Raw genomic sequence first — 19,735 nt, 5'->3', positions numbered from 1 at the left:
AAAAAATATCTTGGGTAAGTGGACAAGATTTGGGGATAAGATCAGAAGAATAGAGTCAAGTTTAGAAAATATTTCAGTAGTCTAGGCAATGAATAATGGTGCTTTGAATTAGGATGATGGCGATGAAATTGTAGGGCCACATATTTTAAGTAGAGTTGATGAGACTTGATTATCTGGATATAAATCTCATGAAAGAGGAGCAATCAAGTGTGACTACCAGGTTTTAGGATTTTCCAGCAGATGGAATCACTGTAGCACCTCCTGGGATGGAGAAGCAAGAGGGAGTGATATAATGATAAGAATTATGAAGAGAATAGCAATTTCTTTTTAGATATGCTACATACAATACATTAACAGTAGTAGGCTGACATTTTTTAATCCCCCAGGGAAAAATGTATGCAAATTTATTTCAAATATAAGTTTATTATCAATTTTATTCCAATAAAGAATGATTGCTCATGATTTACAAGTAATAAAAGCATGAAATACAGATTGTTTTAAAGGCCCTATGGCTAATCTATTCTCTCAGAATACATTCATTGTTTTTGTTGGCAGCAGGTTCCAGGAAGCTGCTGCTACTTCAATTGGAATCCCAGAATGGGAAGATTCAAGAAAGATAAGCACAGCCCAGCAAGTGGGACATACCAGAAGAATCTCAGCAGTCCAACCATCTAAAACACAAAAGATTAATGAATGCATTATATGAGCCCCTGAGATGTCAGTATTATCTGTGACTTTACAGCACTGAAAACAAGAACAAGAAGTTTCTGCAAAGTGGGGACCAGGGTAGAGGAGGTATGCAGAACCCAGGCTTGTGGGGCTGAAGAAATTAAGAAAGGAAAATGCACACAGTGCAGAAAACCCTCAAGACTAGACTTTATTGGGAGAGAAGGAAGGTTTATTTAAGTTAATATGAACACATTTTGATGAATGACCATGAGGAAAACAATGATAAAGTCAAGAAGAGATAGAGATAAGAGTAGCCGAGAATTTGAAGAGTTTAACACAGAAAATAGCAGCTAATAGACAGGAACACACCAACCACTGGGCAGAAAGAAATGCAAAAACCACGAGGACAGACAAAATGGGTTTACAGATGTGTAAAAATGAAGTGAGTGTATCAGGCAAAATGATGGGAGAAAACGATAAGGACGGAAAGGAAACTCTAATACTTTAGACTCAAAACTGTACTTACTAGGGAAAACTATACAATTCTCTGATGAGATTAAGTGCTAAATTTTGTGCTCATTAACTTAAAGCAAAAAGAATCAGCAGTTGTATGATTCTTAATTTTTAAAAATATTCAGCTTCTCTAGGGAAGCCACAAAGACGGAGACTAGCTTGGTTTAAAGGAAGTATGGAATTTTGTCAATTGACTAAATACAGGAAAAACAGAGGGGAAGAAATTAAAATTGTGCTGGAAACCACTGAGCTTGGGCTTTCTGAAGCACATGATGCAAGAGAAGGTAAGACAAGAATTATGAAGAAAGGAAATGGGTATGAGGATTTGATTACATTAATAGACTCATGTTATTAGGAAGTAATACAGTATGTGAACTGGAGAAAATACAGGGTGATGTGGGACAGTCTAATACCTATGATCACAGTAGCAGATAACCAAGGTGAGAAATTAGAGGATTTATGGTGTAGGAGGCCAGCATGTCAGCTGAATCATCCACATGAGACTGACCATAAATTGTGACTGTGATAGTCAAGAAGACAATAAAAAGCTGAGAGCCAAAGTTTCCAGTGAATCAAAGACAGCAATCAAGAGGTTAATGGACACTGTGGGCAGCGAGTAGTATATACTTCATGTCACTAAGACTTTAATGAGGAAGACGAGCGGGAACTGGCACTAAAAATCAAGGAAGATACAAATGTCTACTCCACCTCGGGCCCTGGTAATTACATAACATGAGGTTAAATAAATATGTCACAGATATTTCTCTGTAACATAGTACAACATATTGTGTGATCTCCAACTGTGGAGACGTATACACCTTACCATAGGATGTGCTCAGAAAATTTAACAAGTGCTAAAATATTTTAGGAGCCTACAGAAAACCTTCTAAACTATGAAATTAAGGAAAATAGTGTTTGATTTTCAAAAGCAAAGTCTTTTATAAAAAGACTATTATTATTTCATGCTCTGACACAAGGGATAACAGGAACTAAGCTATAAGTCACCTGTAGTTTAAAAATCAACCAGAGGCACTGTTATCATAAAGGTTAGGGACCAATAGGATAAAATGCCAAATAGAATGAAATAAGATTTATAATTTGAAAAGATAAGCATTTAAATACACATGCAAGGTCATCATACTATTATGAAATGCAAATTCAATATGAAATGAGAGATCAAACTTCAGGCACTTTCCTCTGCAGGTTGAATGTTCACTCCTCAGTTATGTCTAAGCACGGGTTTGAATGCTAATCAGTCAAGAGTTTAGGGTGCCCAGCACAATGCACAATTATCTGCAAGAACAGTTTCTGGGGCCAGCGCTGTGGCACCCCACAGGTAAAGCCGCTACCTGCAGTGCCGGCATCCCATGTGGGCGATGGTTTGAGTGTCAGCTGCTCTACTTCTGATCCAGCTCTCTGCTAAGGCCTGGGAAAGCAGTAGAAGATGGCCCAAGACTTTGAGCCCGTGCTCCCATGTGATGGACCCCAGCCTTTGCAGCCAACTGGGGAGTAAACCAGCAGATGGATAGTCCTTTCTCTCTCTCTGTCTCTCTGTCTCTCTCTCTCTCTGTGTAACTCTTTCAAATAAATAAATAAATCTAAAAAAAGGAAAATTTCTGTACTTATGAGGTAGACTAACTATATAAAAATTATTAAACAAAATACAGCATGCTGTCAACTACCTATGGTGTGGTTGTGACCACAAAGGTAACAATGATCCAGGAAAAGTACTAATCACCAGAAGTCTGTGACAGCAAATTATTTTTTTAGCTGTCTGCTGTGCACAGACTTAGTTACTTTTGGTTCATTCCGCAAGAAATACTCTGCAAGCCTTGTAGTATAAAGAAACAAGTAGTTTATTTAAGTAGCGAATTTTAAGAAGTAGGGCGGAGAGAGAGAGAGGTGGGGGGTCCCTAAGAGTAGGGACTCAACACGGAAATTTACCACTAGGCAATCTTCACACAGCACCGGAAAATGATCCCTCCTGAGAACCAAACATCATCAGTAACAGGCAACAAACAGCAGCGGAAAAGGATCCCTACTGAGAACTAAGCATCATCAGTAGTCATCATGGGCACGTTCAACATCCAGCATGACTGCGTGTTCCCCCTGGATGGAACAGCAGCAGCAGAGGCTTGCTCTGGCTCCCTCTTAAAGCCCCCAAGGACAAAGGGGGCTCATTGCCAAGCTTTTAGGCAAGCAGCGAGTCCCGTCTCGGATCTTGGCCAGAGAGCCGAGACATGAAGCATGCCCACCTGTTTATCAGAAGACATTCCTTTATCCTCCTCCCCGGGAACTGGCCAGGCTCCCAAGGAGCAGGAGAAGGTCATTCGGCAGACAAGTTACTAGTTTGCCAGAGCCGAACCTAGATACAAGCCTCTTCATCCTAAAAATTTGTCCTTACAAATTCATAGCAAAAAATAATCACAGTATCCCTGCAGTAAGCATTGCCCCTCACTGTAAAGATTTAAGTCATGTGTATCATTAGAGCTTTTGACACATGAAAAATACTTTAAATAATAAAGTAACTAGATAGTTACTAAATAAATAACTAGCAATAATAGCAAATAACTAGAGAAATACAAATCACACTAAGTCCCATCCTTCCTATCACTCTGCCAACTAGAAGGTAACTGAGTAGCTTTCTGTCCATAATTATCAGGATAATCCATTTTTTAAACTTTTATATATGCAGAAATGTTTTTAAGATTTATTTATTCATTTGAAAGGCAGAGTTTACTGAGACAGAAGAAGAGACAGAGAGAGGTTCCATCCACTGGTTCATTCCCCAAATGGCCACAATGGTCAGAGTTGGGCTGATCTGAAGCCAGGAGACAGAAGCTTCTTCCGAGTCTCCCACGTTGGGGCTGGAGCCCCAGCACTTAAGCCATCTCCCACTGCTTTCCCAGGAACATTAGCAGGGAACTAGATCAGAACGGAGCAGCAGGGACTTATTTTTTTTTTTTTGCTTTTATTTAATGAATGCATTTTTTCATAGGTACAACTTTAGGAATATAATGATTTTTTCTCCCATACCCACCTTTCCACCCTGTCTCCCATCCCACCTCGCTCTCCCTCTCCCTCTCCCATCCCCTTCTTCATATGGTTCATTATTAGTTTTATTTTTATATACAGAGAACCAACTCCATGCTAAGCACTGACTTCAACAGTTTGCACCCACATACACACATACACACACACACACACACAACATATAGAGTACAGTTTGTAAACAAGATTTGCAGTCGATTCTCATAGTACAACTCATTAAGGATGGAGGTCCTACATGAGGAGTAAATGCACAGTGACTTTTGTTTCTCCCTTAACAATTATCACTCTTATTTCTGACATCAGTGATCACTCGAGGCTCTTACCATGGGCTGCCAAGGCTATGGAAGCCTTTTGTGACCATAGACTCCATCTGTATTTGGACACGGTCATAGGCAAAGTGGAAGTTCTCTCCTCCCTTCAGAAAAGAGTGTCTCCTTCTTTGATGGCCCATTCTTTCCACTGGGGTCTCACAGGGATCCTCCATGTAGGATATTTTTTGCCACAGAGTCTTGGCTTTCCATGCCTAAGATGCTCTCACAGGCCTTTCAGCCAGACCAGGAAGCCTGAAGGGCTGATTCTGAGGTCAGAGTGCTATTTACAGCAAATGTCTTTCTGGGAGTCTGCTGTGTGTACTACTTCCTATATTGGACATTCCTTCCTTTTACTTCTGTCTATTATTAATACCAAGCACTTGATGTTATTTATATAATCACTTTTACACTTAAATCTATCTATATGTTGAGTTTAACATTAACATGATCATTTTAACGGTTAAGATGGCATTCATACCACTGATTTTAATGGGTTTGCAGTCCCATGACAAGTTGTTAGGCTGTGCCCTTAGAAGTAAGTCCGTAGGCCTGTATTCAGAACTATACTGCTTTACAGTTAGATACTACCTCCCCCCTCTCTTATTCCCCCTCTTATTTTTAACTGGGATCTTTTCCCAATTGACTTTATATACATTGATTAACTCTATGTGACATAAAGAGTTCAAACTGTAGTATGAAGAAGAGAAAAGAAAAAGAAAGAAAGAAAACAAAAAGAAAAGGGAAATACAAAAGAAAAAGTAACAATAATAAACTGTCCCTCGACAGTCAGGACAAGGACTAGTCAAGTCATTGATCCTAAAGTGTCAATTTCACTTCTAGAGCTTTCATTTTAAGAGCATTATGAAAGCTCACAGACCAGGGAGGACATATGGAATCTGTCTTTGGGACTGGGTTACTTCACTAGGTGTGAAGTTTTCCAGCTTCTCCATTTTGTGCAGCAGGGACTTGAGCCAGCACCCACATTGACAGTGCAGGCAGCGGCGTTACGCCCTCTGCCACACTGTCAGTCCCCACGGTAATGCATCTTTAAAGAAGACAATCTAATCATCAAAATACAAATGTCAACAATCCTCACCCCTCTGGCCGGTAACTAAGAAACCTCCACAGGCACCATATATGCAGCTTCCTTGTACTTAGAAGAGCATTAGGTGTTATTGCGGATCTGCATTTGATTTAAGACACACCCTCTGCTGTCAAGGAAGCTACAGTCTAACCTGAAGCGTGACTGAAAGAGCTGGAAGGTTTTAGACAGTAAATAATGCGATACTCTCTACGTCCAAGCCAGATGCTCAATAAATTCATGGAGTTTGTACTTAGTATTTTAAGAACTAAATAAAAAGAAGATCTATAGACTTAATGAAGTATGATATGAAAGCGCCAAAGAAGAAGTGGGCGATGAGTTGAATAACAAGAAAATCATAATACGAAAGCTAACAGTGTAAACACCAATCTTCTTAAACTGACGATGTACTGCTTGAAATACTAGATAGTATATTTGGATCCTCAAAAATCCACAAAAAGGAGGTGGAGTGCAGCCTTGCCTTTAAGATGTCTTTGTTTCACTTTGGATTTTCTAGGTTGGATTCGCAGCTCCAACTCCTGACTCCAGCTTCCTACGGATGCAGACCCTCGGAAGCAGAAGCGATAGCTCAAGCAATTGGATTCCTGCCACCCTCATGGGAACCCAGATCGAGTTCCTGGCTTCTGGCCCTGGCCTCAGCGCAATCACAATTGATGGGGACATTAGGGAGTAAAACAACAGTGCAAACTCTGGTTCTCTGTCTCTTTGTCTCTCTGCTCTCAAAGAAAAAAATTTTTAAGTCCTCAAAATAAAACATGATGTATATTCTAAAACTGCGATTTTATTTAATGACAAGTGATTTCAAATGTTATTTTTAGGTGAACCTAAAAATATTGTAGAGCAGAATGCAAAATATGTAGATTTTTCAAATGATAGATGATTTGGTGTTCTTTGAATTGTCTAGAAATACAAAATGGTTTTCCAAAAACAGTAAGAGTAGTTTGTCAGAAATTAAAAAATTGCTAATTATTTATTAAGTAAGATAGAATTGCATTTGGAAGAAGTAGAAATATATTTTTAAATAAGGAAATATAATGATAAAGAGAGCAGAAAAAAATGAGTAAGTAGGTAATTGGTGTCAAATATAGGACTCTCATCTCCTGACACACTGAGTTACATTAGATTTAGTGCAATAAGACTGTGGAAATTTCTTACAGTTCCCACATGGAAAATGCAGTGTGAAGATTGATCTGCCACAAATATACAGGATGGACTACAGAGGAGGCGGGCACGGCGGACAGGACGTCTTGGGAGCACTACATGTTAGAAGATGATTGCAATTGGCTGGCCCCGCGGCTCACTAGGCTAATCCTCCGCCTAGCAGCGCCGGCACACAGGGTTCTAGTCCCGGTCGGGGCACCGGATTCTGTCCCAGTTGCCCCTCTTCCAGGCCAGCTCTTTGCTGTGGCCCAGGAAGGCAGTGGAGGATGACCCAAGTGCTTGGGCCCTGCACCCCATGGAAGACCAGGAGAAGTACCTGGCTCCTGGCTTCGGATCAGCGCGGTGCGCCGGCCGCGGTGGCCATTGGAGGGTGAACCAATGGCAAAGGAAGACCTTTCTCTCTGTCTCTCTCTCTCACTGTCCACTCTGCCTGTCAAAAAAAAAAAAAAAAAAGAATAAAAAAGAAGATGATTGCAATCATCCAGACCATCACACATGAAGCCGTGGCTTGAAATGGTACATGAGGATTGACTGTGATTTAAACTTTGAGTTTTCGACAAATCTTCCAATTGCATTCATCAAAATGGCTTCAGGTGATAGAGAACAAATAACTAATTAACTGTTGTATGAGGTGACTTCAAAAAGTTCATGGGAAATGGAATTAAAAGATGTTTATTTTGAAAAAAGAAAAAAACTATGCATATTTTTTCACAATAATTATTTTCCATGAACTTTCTGAAGACTCCTCCTATTTACACTTTACATTTCAAGAACCTTAAGCAAGAAACGCATGAAACTAAGATAACCTTAGATCTCCTTTTCTAAAAGTGTTTGATTTCACAGGGACACCTATGTCCGTGCCTGGAAGGCAGAGATGGGGTGTGAATCGGGCCGGTGGTATGGGACAACACCCCTGCTATGGCAGGCTGGTGCTAATGGTGCAGGTGCTGGTAGCGCATTAGGAGAAACGGGAGACACAGAGAGGACCACTGATTAGCTCTGGCTGCGAATTTAATGTATTCTGAGGTGAATAAGAGTGAACCTAAGGGTGGCCTCAGAGATACCCATAGGCTGGGTCTATGAGACTTTCAGATTCCACAGTGCTATTAATTTTGAAAGAAGGAGCATAATTGGGCACCACTTACCACATGTGGTTGATGCTAGTGCTTCAATACATGAGAAAACAGACAGTCTCGGGCTGGGAAACTGAGAGATTATAGCAGTCTTGAGCTGGTCCTCTTAAAGTGTTGACAATTCTATTATAAACCTCTGCTAGAGGGATTTCTCACTTTGATCTATAATTTGTCATATCCTTGCACTAATGTGACTAATAATTTGCTTAAATCACTTTTGCCGTATTAAAAAATAGAAAAACCCTGAGTGGCTTATTTTTGTGCAGCTGAGCTCACATGCTTGTGGCCTCTTGGCATTATTCTCACACAAATGCAGCGGCAGAGAACAGGGGAGAGACACTGAGGACAATTTCGGCATCTTTTAGAACAAGCCTACAAAATGTAAAAATGCAAGAACATTTTGTAAGAGCTTTACGTTGGAGTATTTTACGACTTGTCCTCACTCTGTGACTATTACTGATGTTACATGCACATCTTCTCTGATGTGACACAGAGGCCGTGGTGACCTTCTCCACCCCCGACGTGATGAAGCCAAGAACATAGTACATGACATGCACTAGAGAAAGGGTGAGATTTAATCTAACATTTAAAAACTCGCCTTTCATGAAAAGTAATGACTCACATCACACTAAAATCAGAAAGGGCAGTAGTTCCAGAGGAAAACTGAGTCCCAGACATCTTTTACAAGTTCTCTGATTACTGACTACAATTATTAACTACAGTTCCTGAGTAAATCATTCACTCTAACATTTCCATGCTTTTGCCCAAAAAGGTCTTCACAATTCACCTCCTCTGCCTATCTCACCCTCTCTCAATGAAAAGAAAACCTAGCATAAACATTATATAAAAATACGACTTCATTATATTTCAGAACTGTTTAAATGGCTAGAAGGCATCAATGAAAAACACCTACCATGCTTTTTACCACAAGGAAAATGCACACTATATGGTTGCCATCATTATTGTTAGCACATAATTAAGACATCTATACAAGAATGTTTTCCAACTGGACTGTTAGCTGCTGAAAGGGAGGCATGATGTCTTCATATATTCACTAAGCAAATATCTGTTAATATCTGAATGTGCAAGTCATTGTGATGTGTGTAAGTAGAGACAAAAGGAAGAGGACAGGATAGTTGTAGTGGGGGCCAGTGTTGTGGCACAGTAGGTTAATCCTCCACCTGCAGCACTGGCATCCCATACACGTGCTGGTTCTAGTCCTGGCTGCTCCTCTTCCGATCCAGCTCTCTACTGTGGCCAGAGAAAGCAATAGAAGATGGCCCAAACGCTTGGGACTCTGCCACCCTGTGGGAGACCTGGAAGGAGCTCCTGGCTCCTGGCTTCGGATCAGCTCAGCTCTGGCCATTTGCAGAGTGAACCAGTGGATGGAAGAGCTTTCCCTCTGCCTTTCCCTCTCACTGTCTGTAACTCCACCTCTCAAGTAAGTAAACAGAAATCTTAAAAAAAAGATAGATGCAGTCTTAGGATTCCTATCACCCCGAATTACTAGTATCCTGGATCTCAAGCACAGAGCACTTTTCAGATCATAATTAGAATATCCACTAACTGTCTTGTGGAGTCAGAGCAGGCATTTCTTGCCTTATGGATAATTGCAACAATCTCTGCTTTTATTTCTAAAAATCACAATTGTGCCTTTTAAGCACTAAAATTCTCACTAAAATTTCCCTTATAGTCATTAACCTGAATGTGAGTTTTTGCACTCTTGAACAGATTATTTATGCACTTTTATTTATTTTCAGTGGTGCGCATCCATATCTGATTAAACAGGAAGATGTTATTTCCAGACTAAGATGTGAGATTTCTTTTAGTTCAAAATCGAAGTCAACTCCAAGATGGCAGTAGGGTAAAGTAATCAACTCCAGATAATTGTCTGCTGGGCAACATCTCTCAGGAATATTCATATCAAAAATGAAGTGAAATAATAAAATTTTTTCCAGATTTTTTTCAGCTGGCAAGTGACTCTCATTTCCATCTTAGCTCTCAGTCAACCTAATCAAGGTTTCCAACCTGGAGGACAACTAATCGCTATACATTAATCTTCAGAAATTCTTCTCACATTTCTTAATGCAGAAGGGAAGCTACAATTCTACCCTGATTATAATCAGTGAAAACAAAAGATGATTTTTTTAATCTTTATTTAACTCTAACCTTTAAATCAAAGCTACTTTTCTTAACAAGACATGTGACTGGCATTGAGAGAAGGAAATTTAGATCAGATTTTTAGGCTACCCAAATAGATATAGGCAAAGAAGCTGCATCTGCACACAAGCCTAGGTTCTGCACACATTAAAGGATAGGTTCAATCAACGACCATACAGTAATTAACTTCAGCTTTATTAGCTGATGTACTAAATAACATTGTTATTCATCTTTACCATGGTATTCGTCATGTAATCATCTTCAACAGCAGAAGCTATTTTAAAGACTAAAGATATGAGGGTAGTTTCAGCTTTGAATCCTCTTAGAGTTTTCTAAAATTCAACTCTAAGGTCTGCTCATACTTTCTCTCCATTAAGACAAATACCATCTTCTTTGATAATATCGCATCATTTCCACTGACATACTAATGGATCCCACTGTGTGTTACAAGTTTATGGCTGTATGATTCATTTCTATGATAATCTCACTTTCATTAATGTAATAGCTCCAATTGCAGCACATCAATTCCTGAGATATCCACATTCACATCCTAATGACTTTTTCAACCCTTAATGGGTTTTAAAAGAGAAAAGTCACATTGTTCTACAAAAGAAAGAAAAAACTGTATAGGAAACTTCAGCCAACTACGTTACCTAATGTCCCTTCAGTATAATCATTCAAGGATGTAGTAATCCAATTATTTGCATACATTCAGAACATCTCCTCAAAGGACCTCAAAGAACATAACAAGCAAACAGAAACTAGAGAATAAAAATGAGTTTTCAAAGTGATTCAGCACATATTGCTACAAATTCTGGGTTATAGTAATTAAACTACAAAGAGGCAGAGTCTGGTATCTGCGGGCCTGGGGACTCCAGAGTGAGCTTCAAAGAGTAGGTAAATCCTCTGATGTTTTGAAAAAATGTTATATATGTATATACTTAAGGTAACGGTGCACAGCTTTCATCAATCTAAAAGTAGTCTTCAAGAGGAAAAAAAATAATAACAGATTAAAAGACTTCACCGTTGGTCAATTCATAGAAGAAAATGGATTCATATGTGATAGAATTTGGGAGGAAATAGACTTTTAGCCCTAAAAACCAAATGGTACCAATGTGAATTTGGAATTATGAAAAAGAGAGCTGATTCAAAGTTACGGGTTTCACTTAAGGTGGAAATGGGGCTTAAAATTGAAACACAATAATAGATGTTTAGCTGAAACAAAACAGAGGGGCAGCACTGTGGCAGAGCAGGTGAAGCCACAGCCCGTGGTGCCGGCATCCCATATGGGTGCAAGTTCATGTCCCAGCTGCTTGAGTTCTGGTCCAGCTCTCTGCTGTGGCCTGGGAAAGCAGCACAGAATGGCCCAAGTCCTTGTGCCCCTGCACCCATGTGGGAGATCCAGAGGAAGCTCTTGGCTCCTAGCTTTGGCAGGACCCAGCTCTGGCCTTTGCAGCCATTTGGGGAGTAAGCCAGTGGATGGAAGATATTCTCTCCCCCACCCCCTCTCTCCCTCTCTCTCCCTCCCTCCCTCTCTCTCTCTCTATTTCTCTCCCTCTCTCTTTCTCTCCCTCTTTCTCTCTCTCTCTAACTCTGCCTTTCAAATAAATAAATTAATCTTTAAAAAAAAAACAGTATCAAAGCCAGATAGTTTCATGGATTAATCTGAAGCATCTATGATCCATGGTAAAAGGAAATGGATATAAAATCTCCATGATGAGATGGGGAAAATTTTTGTCTTAAGAGTTGGCCCATATCAAAGAAGGAGGTACTTTTCTCTGAAGGGAGGAGAGAACTTCCACTTTGATTGTGGCCTTGTCTAAACAAGGTTGGAGTTTGAGAACTTAAGAGGCTTCCATAGCCTTGGCAGCTCATGACAAGAGCCTTGGGTGGTTACTGACATCATAAATAAGAGTGTCAATTGTTAAAAATGGGAGTCACTGTGTACCTACTCCCCATGTAGGATCTCTGTCCTTAATGTGTTGTACTATGTGAATTAATGGTATAACTAGTACTCAAACAGTACTTTATATTTTGTGTGTCTGTGTGGGTGCAGTGTGTTGAAATCTTTACTTAGTAAATACTAAGTTGATATTCTATATATAAAGATAATTGAAAATGAATGTTGATGTGAATGGGATGGGAGAGGGAGTGGGAGATGGGATGGTTGCAGGTAGGAGGGAGGTTATGGGGGGAAAGGAGAGAAGATGAATATTTGTCATAGCATGATCGAGGTCCAAAACTGCCAATAGTTATCAAATGGCTTAACTAGGATGTAAGTTATAAAGTGAAGCATTTTTTCATAGGATTATATGATTAATCATTCTGTTGTCTAAGTTGCATTTGTTTTTACTAACAGCTTTATTGAGTTATAATTGACATATAATAAAATTCACCTGTGTGAAGAAGGCAATTCAATTATTTCTAGTGTACGAATATCAAGCATTGTTATCTCAATATAATTTTAGTTCATTTTGAAAAATAAATAAATAAAATTTAAAGATAATAAATAAAGAGTTGGCCCAGGAATTTCTTTCCTCAAGGAATCTTGAGAAACTTAGCCTTGAAGCTGTGGTGTCGCTCCCCCATTCGCGGAGGAATGACACAGGACCCTGCGCTGTTCTTTTGTCTGCTCGGCCCTTCCCGGGTTTGCTGCTGGTTCTTCCCGGGTTGGCTGCCGACCCCTCCACCTCCGTGGAAGGGCGGTTCCCCCTGGCCACTTTCCCCACTTCCGCGAGGGAGCGGCACACCACCGGCCGGCTCTCTCGGGGGCTGCTCAGATGTTATCCGGATGTTCCCTTTAGATGTTCCTGGTGCATGTTGTCTCTCTCCTCCTTTATAGTCCTCTTCCACCAATCCCAACTCTGCTACCCACACGCTGAGTACGCTGCTCTCCTCCAATCAGGAGCAGGTCCCACAGTTTATTGGTTGAACTGGAGGCAGCTGCGTAGAAGCTGTTTTCTCCTCTCCCAGCGCCATATTGTGGGAGAGCAGATGCATAGAATGTCTTAATTCCAGTAACTTAGTCTAGTCCGAGTTGCTCCCCACACTGTGTCAGGGTGGCTCTAAGGTTATGGTTCTCCCATGGGACACAGCCTGCCCAGGTGGTTATGGGTTATCTTGGTTGGTTGTTTCAGAGCAGGGACCATTCCTGTGAGAGAAACAAGTTATAGACATCAGTCTGCTCCTGTGGCTGTAACCAGCACATTTCTGGCTTCTGTACGTCTGCTTGCTTGCTTGATAATGGTCAAGGCCACCAAAATATAGTTTCTGCCTTTAACCCCCCCATCCCGCCCTGCCCTGGCCACTGCAACTCAGGGCTGCCTTCTCTGGACTTGCTCTGTGAGAGGGTAGTCCAGCTCTCTGCTGTGGCCCGGGAAGGAAGTGGAGGATGGCCCAAGTCCTTGGGCCCCTGCACTCACATGGGAGACCAGGAGGAAGTACCTGGCTCCTGGCTTTGGATTGGCACAGCGCACCGGCTGTAGCAGCCATTTGGGGAGTGAACCAACGGAAGGAAGACCTTTCTCTCTGTCTCTCTCTCTCACTGTGTGTAACTCTATCTGTCAAATAAAAAAAAAAATGGTCCTTTCGGTGACACCCAAACTACTACCCAAAGCCTAACAAGAGGAGAAAAATAAACTCACTAAGTTGAGCCAAACACAGCTTATGTTGGGAGAGGGAAAGGAATATACAGGGGAAGAGACAGAAGTTAGAGATGGAAAGAGATTGGAAAATTTTAACAGAAGATAGAGAGAACTCCATGGTTGAAGGAGAGCAAAAAGAAAGTAACCCGCAGTGATGCCCAGGAGCAGGTGTACATCTTGTAGAGTAAGCTGACAGACTGTCAGTGGCCATTGCTAAGAAAATAACCCAGAATTCAACTTTCAAAGGAGGGACAGATCTTTGGAAGGAATGTGTAAGCTGGGGACACTGAAGTTCCAGCTTGTTCATTACTTTCATGGAAATGCATGACTAGTCATGGCCACTGCACCACTGACATTTTTTTCTCCGTGGGGTGTAACATGTCTTTGATGCATATTCAGAAAATCTCTTCAACTCAAAGTGTTTTGACTGGATGTTATTTTTGTAGAAATCCAAAGAAAGAGATCATCTTCCCATGCAGTAGGACAGAGGGCCTACAAACAGGGGCATTTCGAAAACCAACATGGTCCTGAGGCTAAACAGAGACGAACCGATTGTTGTACTCACTGCACTTGTGTGTACTCAGTTTTCAAAATCATTTTGAACAGGAGGAAAAACACACCCAATGGTAAAGCGTCTGTAAAATAAGTCAGTTAAGAAAGAATTAAGGCAATTCAGCTGTACCCTGGAGAAGATAATAAAATGGCTTGTCAATTTTTTCAAGAACTTATTTCATTTATTTGAAAGAGAGAGAGTCTAGACACTGCTTCACTCCGCTAATGGACATAATGGCCATGACTGGAGAAGGTGGATGCCAGGAGCCAGGAGTTTTATCCTGCTCTCCCACATGGGGGTAGGTGCCCAAACACTTGGGTCATCTTCTGCTGCTTTTCCCAAGCCATTAGCTGGGAGCTGGATCAGAAGTGGGGCCTGTGGTTTTAATTTAGTTATTTTACTGGGAGTGATATAGCTTTCATGTGGTTTAAATTTGCATTTCTCTAGCGATAATCATTTTGAGCCTATTTTCATGTGCATGTTTGCTATCCATTAATTGAAATGCCTACTCAAGTCTTATTCCATTTTTTTAATGTGAGTGATTGGAGTTACAGTAGGTTTTCACATATTCTGGATACAAGCCATTTTTCTGGTAAATGATTTACTCATTTTCTCAAATTCTCTGGATTACCTTTTCTATTTTTTTACTTGTCTCTTTTAAAAAAAAAAACTTTATTTTTAAATTCAGATGAAAGTAATTTTATGACTTCCCCTTTTATAGAACATACTTTTGATGTCAAATCTAAGATTTCTCTGTATAAGGAGATCTCCTTATGTAACTCATGCTTTTGATGTCAAATCTAAGATCTTGTATAACCCAAGAACACAAAGATTTTATCCATTGTTGTCTTCTATGAGTTTTATACGGTTTGTGTTAACATTTAATTATATGATCCACTTTGAACTAATTTTTGTTATTGAGGACATAAGAGTTTAAATTCATTTTCTTTTGTGCTTCTTACCTTTTATTCTCTTACATATATCCAAAAGTGCCAGCACCACTTGTTGAAAAGATTATCAATTCTTCATAAAATTACACTTTGGTCAGAATCAATCAGAATAACACTGAATATACCAAAACACCCATATATTCATTATTGTGTCTAACAATTATTGATAAATGCGTTTCTTTCAAAAGCAGAAAGATGAACACATACGTGTACTGAATTTTCAATAAACAAATGATTATGTTTCTACAATGTCAATATGTTGCTATCCACAGGTAAACCAGATACTGAACTGGCTACCAGAAAATTGATAATCCATGGGCCTGTGTTATGGCACAGCAGATTAAATTGCTGCTTGCAACCCTGGTATCCCATTTGGGGGCATCATTTTGAATTCCTGGCAGCTCAGCTTCTGAATCAGCTCCCCGCTAATGCACCTGGGAAACCACAGATGCCAGCCCAACCACTTGGGCTCCTGCCACCCAGAAGGGAGATCTGAATGGAATTTCAGGCTCCCAGCTTCAGCCCGGCCCAGTCTTGGCTGCCGAGGCTTGTTAAGGAGTGAGCCAGCAAATGGAACATCTTCTGTGTCTTTACCTCACTCTGTGTCACTCTACCTGTCAATAAATTAATGACTCTTTTGTCTATATGTACATATATATATATATATATTCTAGATTAGGAATTAACAAAGGTCTCAAGGGAGCAAACTTAAAGTGGCATGGACCTTTAGGTAGGAAGAGATTCCCTCCCTCTCTCTCTCTCTCTCTCTCTCTCTCTCTCTAAGCATCTCTGCAGGGGCTGTATGAAGACAGAGGTATTAGTGACAGAAACCAATAGGTGGATGGAATTTATAGAAATGAAATGAAGAGCATTTTAAACTGAGGACAGGGCTTGGACAACACAGGCAAGGAGGCAGGCAAATGGAAAAAGGGAAGTAGTTGGAAAATAAATGGGAACTATCCAAAAGAGACAAAAATGGTAATATGGAAAAGCAAGTTTAAAAAAGATTAGTGCCAAACGAAAGAACTGAATTTATTTTCTAAGCAATGGGAGCAATGGGAGTTACTTAAGGTTCATGCACAGGAGAATTATTGTGATTAATGCTCTTAGCTGTGTCAATACCAATAAAACGAAAGTTAAAAAAACATTTACCATCACTTCTAAAGTAATTTAATTTCACTTAGGAGATTCTGTAATTCAGTTCCTGCTCTAAGACTTTCTGTGCTTATTCCCAACCTGATATCAGCAAAATTAGAATAGATGAATTCTCCAGTTTTGAGCATTGTTTTTCGTTCAATGAATTCATCCATTCATTCGATATATATTTATTAAGTGCCTTCTCTGTGCCAGGAACTGGATATAGATTGGTTTAAAAAGAAAAAGAGAAGTCTATGTCCATTCTTCACGAAGCAGCTTTATATAATCACATGCATAACACATACATGTTATATGTGTAAATCGTCATATATGGTGTATATTTTAAGGCTTGTTAATGAAAAGCATGCTCTCATAGCTAAACTGACCATTATATTTTTACTTTTTTCCAAAAACACCGACTTTTTACTCCTCATGAAACCAGATAAGACAGCATTTCAAGCATCACTTTACAAATGACACTATTAATACAAGATTAACTCATTCAAGTTTATAAAGCTGGAACATTTGCATAGTTAATGCTCTAACCCATACCTCCTGACTCCAAACCCAATGCTCACACCATAGTGGTCAGTGGTTTTAAATTATAGATTTTTTTCCCCTAAATTGACCTGGAGATTTTCAGTGTCTGACAAATCCCTGGTACACAGCACTGAAACATACTCAGCCATGCTGGTACACTTTCTCAGCATTGTATTTCTCCTAACTGGACACCCACTCCACTTCCACACATACTACATAGGAGGATGCTTAATGACACCACTCTGCACACCTCCTTTTTTAACTTTTATTTAATAAATATAAATTTCCCAAGTACAGCTTATGGATTACAATGGCTCCCCCCCCCAATAACTTCCCTCCCACCCACAACCCTCCCATCTCCCGCTCCCTCTCCCATCCCATTCACACCAACATTCATTTTCAATTATCTTTATATACAGAAGATCAATTTAGTATATATTGAGTAACGATTTCATCAGTTTGCACCCACACAGAACATAAAGTGTAAAGTACTGTTTCAGTACTAGTTATATCATTACTTCACATTGGACAACTCATTAAGGACAGAGATCCTACATGGGGAGTAAGTGCACAGTGACTCCTGTTTTTGATTTAACAATTGACACTCTTGTTTATGGCATCAGTAATCACCCTAGGCTCTTGTCATGGGTTGCCAAGACTATGGAAGCCTTTTGAGTTCACCAACTCTGATCTTATTCAGACAGGGTCATAGTCAAAGTGGAAGTTCTCTCCTTTCTTCAGAGAAAGGTACCTCCTTCTTTGATGGCCCCATTCTTTCTACTGGGATCTCACTCACAGAGATCTTTCATTTAGGTTTTTTTTTTTCCCCAGAGTGTCTTGGCTTTCCATGCCTGAAATATTCTCATGGGCTTTTTAGCCAGATCTGAATGCCTTAAGGGCTGATTCTGAGGCCAGAGTGCTGTTTAGGACATCCGCCATTCTGAGTCTGCTGTGTATCTCGCTTCCCATGTTGAATTGTTCTCTCCTTTTTAATTCTATCAGTTAGTATTAGCAGACACTAGTCTTGTTTATGTGATCCATTTGACTCTCAATCCTATCATTATTATCAATTGTGAACAGAAATTGATCACTGGGACTAGTGAGATGGCATTGGTACATGCCACCTTGATGGGATTGAATTGGAGTCCCCTGGTATGTTTCTAACTCTACCATTTGGGGAAAGTCCGATTGAGCATATGCCAAACTGTACATCTCCTCCTTCTGTTATTCTCACTCTTATAATTAACAGGGATCACTTTTCAGTTAAATTGAAACACCTAAGAATAATTGTGTGTTAATTAAAGAGTTCAACCAACAGTATCTGCTCCACTTTCAGTGGCATGGTCCTATGAGTCGCCTGCACAGTATCTCATACTCTGAGCAGTGAAGAAAAGATTTGTCCCTTAACAGAGCAGTTGTTTGTGAGAAAGTTCGGAAAGCTCAGGCCAAAGCCTCTGAGGGTAGAAAAAAGAGAAAAAGAGAAAGAATAAATTGAGAGCTGAGAAAACCCAGAGAGGTCTGTAAACAGGTCAACGATTTTCAATGCCTGCAAACTGGGTGGATTTGGCACAGAAATACAACCCTAATGCAGGAAGACCAACCTTTAAGTATATTTGTTCTAGAATCACAAAAGAACCAAGATGTTGAGGATCAGTGTTGTCTTGAGAAAAATGATCTCCGTCTTCAAAACCACAGTCTTGTTGTTGCCATGACACTATGATTCATGTCGATCTTAGAGAATTAGATTCTTTTGCGGTAGCGCATTCTGTGTTGTTAGAAATGTGTTCAGAATATTTCTTGTAATACAAATGCTTTTATATTAGACACTCATTTCACAATATTCTCCACAAAGATACATTAATAATTCTTTCTAAAGAGTTCTACCTAGTGGTTATGACACCAGTTCTGATGCCTGCATTCCACATCGGAGTGCCTCTCCAGCTTCCTGCTAATACAGACCCTCCCTGGGAGTCAGCAAGTGCAAAGTCAAGTAACAGGGTTCCATCCACCCGTGTGGGAGACCTGAACTGAGTTCCTGGCCCCCAGCTGTGGGCTTCCAGCCACTGAAGCCACTTAGGGAATAAACTTTCAAATAGGAGCTCGTTTGCTCTCTCTCTCTCCCTCTGTGTGTGTGTGTGTGTATCTGTCTCTATACCTATTAAATAAAGTAATTTAGTTATTTAAAAAAGAATTCAGTAAGATTATAAAAGTCTACATGCAAATTGTCATGTATATCATTTTTCATTCATACATTTTGGATTTCTTTAGCGCAGGTTTGTTAACCTACATTGAATGGAGAGGGAATAAACTACATGTAACACTTTATATAGAATAAAAAAAAAAAAACAGAATCCTTAGAAACTTCTAAGTGAAAATAGTCCTAGAAATCTATGATTAGTAACACTTAAGAGGATTGCAGATTCTCAAAAAATTTTTTTCAATAAAACATTTTTTCATTTTTGTATATTTTTGTGCTTCTTTTTAAAAATTTTATTTATTTATTTGAAAGCACAAAAGAGAGAAAAATCTTCACTCCATTGGTTCACTCTCCAAATGTCCATAACAACCAAGTCAGGGCCAGGCCAAATGTGAGAACTAGGTACTCTGCCGGTGGGAGGGAGGTTATGGGGGTAAGAACCGCTATAATCCAGAAGTTGTACTTTTGAAATTTCTATTTATCAAATAAAAGTTTTCCATTAAAAAAAAAGAACTAGAACTCCATCCTGTTCTCCTACATGGGCACAGGGGCACAAGTGCTTGAGCTGTCTTCCAGTGCTGTCCCAGGTGCATTAGCAGTAAGCTGGATGATGA

The sequence above is a fragment of the Oryctolagus cuniculus genome, chromosome 8 (assembly GCF_051225735.1).
Source record: "Oryctolagus cuniculus isolate XC-2025 breed Fujian yellow rabbit chromosome 8, ASM5122573v1, whole genome shotgun sequence".
NCBI classification, from domain to species: domain Eukaryota; kingdom Metazoa; phylum Chordata; class Mammalia; order Lagomorpha; family Leporidae; genus Oryctolagus; species Oryctolagus cuniculus.
Note: the sequence above shows the minus strand (reverse complement) of the source record.